Raw genomic sequence first — 3,809 nt, 5'->3', positions numbered from 1 at the left:
TTTGGTGTATGTTGGGCTTTGCTAGTTGTTATGAGATTATGTCCTTGCTTGAGATGGGTGTATGTGTAATACCCCGTATTTTTATTATTTTATAAATATAATCTTAATATATTTCTAATTTAATAAAGAATTTTTATAAGTATTTATTTGATTTAATAAATCATATAAATAATGAAGGAGAATTTAATGCATTTAATATTTATTTTAATTAAATGTATTTTAAAGAAAAGAAAAATATTTTAAATTAATTTCCATAAACGGAATTGGTTTTTAAATAAAAGATAGAGAAGTAAGAATTATGAAATAAGGCAATTTAGGTAACCTTGGGTTTCCAAAACCTTACTTGAGGCCCAAGTAAGGGTTAATATAAATACCCAAGGACCAAGGAAAATTAAACCCTAAATTCAATTTGCCTCTCGTAAATTTTATCTCACTCTTTTCAAATTCTCTCTCACTACTACTTGTCGTGTGGACCAAAGCCGGACAACCGCGACAGTTGCCCAAAAACAAAACAAAAAAACCGAAAATAAACTAAGTTAAATGCGTCCATAAGTTGCCGTCTCCCGATCGGGAAATGGGCTTCCCGATCGAGAGAACAGCTCGCAACCCGCTCGATCGGGCAGGCATCCGCCCGTCCGGCGGAATTAAAGTCTTCCTTATTTGCAGCGTGATAATTCCCTAATAATTCCTTGCTTTTATAAAATCATTTTCCAACTTAAAATAAAGGAATTACTAAAGTATTACCGCCACCGTGATAACGGTTAAGGCTATTACGAGAATTACGCAGCGAAATTTAATGTCAACTAACTTTTAAAAACATAATTAATAAATATCGAGGCCTCCTACAATTTGGAACCATGACGGCCCAAAAACCAAAGTGTAAAAAGTTCAACAATTTCAAACATAATTAAAGTATAAATAAATAGTTCAAAATACGAAAGCATGCAACTCTCTCGATCATCCCAAGCAACATGAATTCGATCTACCAACCTGCTATATTATTCTACTCCCCATCAATGCAAGTGCAAATGATAGATCATCATACGGTCATTAAGGCAAAGGCCATGACCAAAGAAACACAAAGCACGTAGTCAGCAAAAAGCTGAGTACTTACAAGAATAGGGTGAAATAAAACTAAAAGCATGCATCAATCACTAAGTACTAATCATCATGAAAAAGCCATTTAATAATTAACAAGCAAACCATGAGTACAAGACTCGACTCTTGACTCGACTCTTGACTCACAATTTAATTAGAATAAGTTTCGAACGGGCCAAAAGAATATTCCACAAGGAAAGGTGATGGGAGCCAACCATACACCAAATAATAAATAATAAAATCGGGCCATACCGAGTGTCGGGCCATACCGACGGAATTCCTGCGCATAATATAAATGAAACAACGTCTTGTATCATTAGTAGGAGTACGAGCTTTCCGGCAAGACTCCCCACATTGTTCATACTCAAGGTATATACGTTCCTAGAGTTTTGAAGCTTGTTCTGATTGCACTTTATGTTTATTAATATTTTATTAAAGGTGAACATAAGACTCAACAACGTACAATTAATAAATGACAACCAAAACAATCTTATTTTAATGCTTTAGGACTTGTGATCAACAAAGAAAGACACTTGTGAGATTACTACCATGTTCCTCCTCACCAAAGTGAGATTCCACATCATGCCCATTAACATGAGGGTTGTGCCCTTGCACGACAAATCCTAATTCATTTCATACAAAATATTCCCAACTGAACCCTACATGTGCGGTGGCTTGCGTGAGCTAACCCTTCACATGTGGTAAAATTAATAGTACAACGAAGTACGAATAATTGGCTCAAAGTATGCTAGACATCCCGTACAATAGCATACAAATAAATAATCCATCCCTTGCATGTGAAAGAAACCATACATGCATAAATATTGAACAACATGATTGACAATGAAACCCATACTCATAATAATCCCAACATGCTTGTTCAATCAACAATTAATAATTCCAATAATATTAATCCACATGATCGTTCACCAAAGCAATTATGAATCCACATAATATAATTCACATCATCAACAATCATGTAATGTCCTTGACAAATTGTGTGGCCACCCTAGACTTGTACGTACCTTGAATACCTAAGCGTAGGGGCCACTTTGCAATAACGAGCACTTACTTAGAAATCACCTCCTATCATCAAAATAATGAAACTTAAATTATTTCCATGTTCATTAAATTTCCAGCGACTTTATAAAATCTAAAACCTCATTTAAACTTTAGAATTCAATCGTTTTTCAATAATATAATCGTCTCAATTTGCAAAACCAATCCCTAGCATGAAAACATACTTTTTCCGCCTTTAAAATCAATAAAAATCAACACTTTAAGCCTTTATATAAATCTGAAAATATAATTGATTATCATAATTAAAATCATCACCTAACTATGCTAATCAATTGACTCATTAGGTCTAGGGTAAAACCCTAACTTGAAAATCCCAATAAAACCAATTTATCGTCATAAAAATCAATCCTTTATTAAATAAACAAATCTGAAAATTCATACTTTAATAATTTAAACAAGCCTAATGAATCACAACACGTAAGTCCTCAAAGCACGGTGTTCACAACCGATTCCCAGCATTTTAATCATCCAAAACAATAATAATATTATAATTTAAAATACGGAATTTAAATAGAATAGGCAAGGAAGAAGAGAATTATACCAATCTGGCCTATAGCACGGAACAATCACGAATTAGAGTGATTGGGCGAAAAGGAATTGAATAACGAACACGAACAACACACACACACACACACACACACACACACACACACGTCCGCGTGTGTGCGCGCGCGGGATTAAGGGGCGACGAGCAGCGCTGGCGCGCGGGACAAGGCAGCAGGGCACGCTATGCGCGTGCGGGACAAGGCAACAAGGATGGGAGCTGTGCGCGAAGGAGGGGCGAGAGAGCAGGGCTGGCGTGCCGCAAGGCACACAACAACAATAGCAGCAGCACACGCGCACAACAGCACGCAAGGGAGGCGAGCTGTGCAGTGCGCGAGAGGGAGTTGGCGAGAGCAATGGGCAAGCGACGGGCGAGCACGAAGGCACGCAACCCTCAAGGCCGAGTGTGGTGCTGGGCGTGCGGGACTGCCGAGCAAAAGAGAAAGGAGATGGAGTTGGAGTGAGGGGCAAGAAAAGCAAGAGAGGGTTTATGAATTTTAGGGGTTCATTTAATGATGGGGAGTCCTATTTATAGGCTCCCTATTATCAATGGGCTAGGCTTAGGAAAATAGAATTGGGCTTAGGGAATTAAATGATTGGGCTAGATTAGGACTTGAATTAAATTCTTTTGATTGGGCTCGTTTAATAAAACGAATTGGACTTTTCTTTTAAAACCCGAACCTTTAAAATTACTTGCGACCCATTAAATTTCCTGACTCCAAAATTAAATTCGTTTCGTAATTAATTAAAATAATAAATGTTCTAATTAATTAAAATACATTTAAATAATATTTAAATGCGAAATAAATTCCAAAAATCGTAAAATGCTTTATAAATATAATAAAATATATTTATAAATATTATAAAAATACGAGGTATTACAGTCTACCCTCCTTAAAAGAAGTTTTTTCCCGAAACTTGGGTTCGGAAATCAAAATTCAACTCAAAACTTGAGACTTTATGAGACTTTTAATGCGTTCACTTGCAAAAATTTTAAGTTGTTGCACTCTTTACATGATTAAACAGGATATTAATAAGTGCAAATTCAATAGAAAGCACTAAATTAAGCATAAAATAGGGGAAAACAA

The sequence above is a fragment of the Spinacia oleracea genome, chromosome 1 (assembly GCF_020520425.1).
Source record: "Spinacia oleracea cultivar Varoflay chromosome 1, BTI_SOV_V1, whole genome shotgun sequence".
In the NCBI taxonomy this organism is placed as follows: Eukaryota; Viridiplantae; Streptophyta; class Magnoliopsida; order Caryophyllales; family Amaranthaceae; genus Spinacia; species Spinacia oleracea.
The sequence above is the reverse complement of the archived record's forward strand: the minus strand, read 5'-3'. Positions refer to the sequence as shown.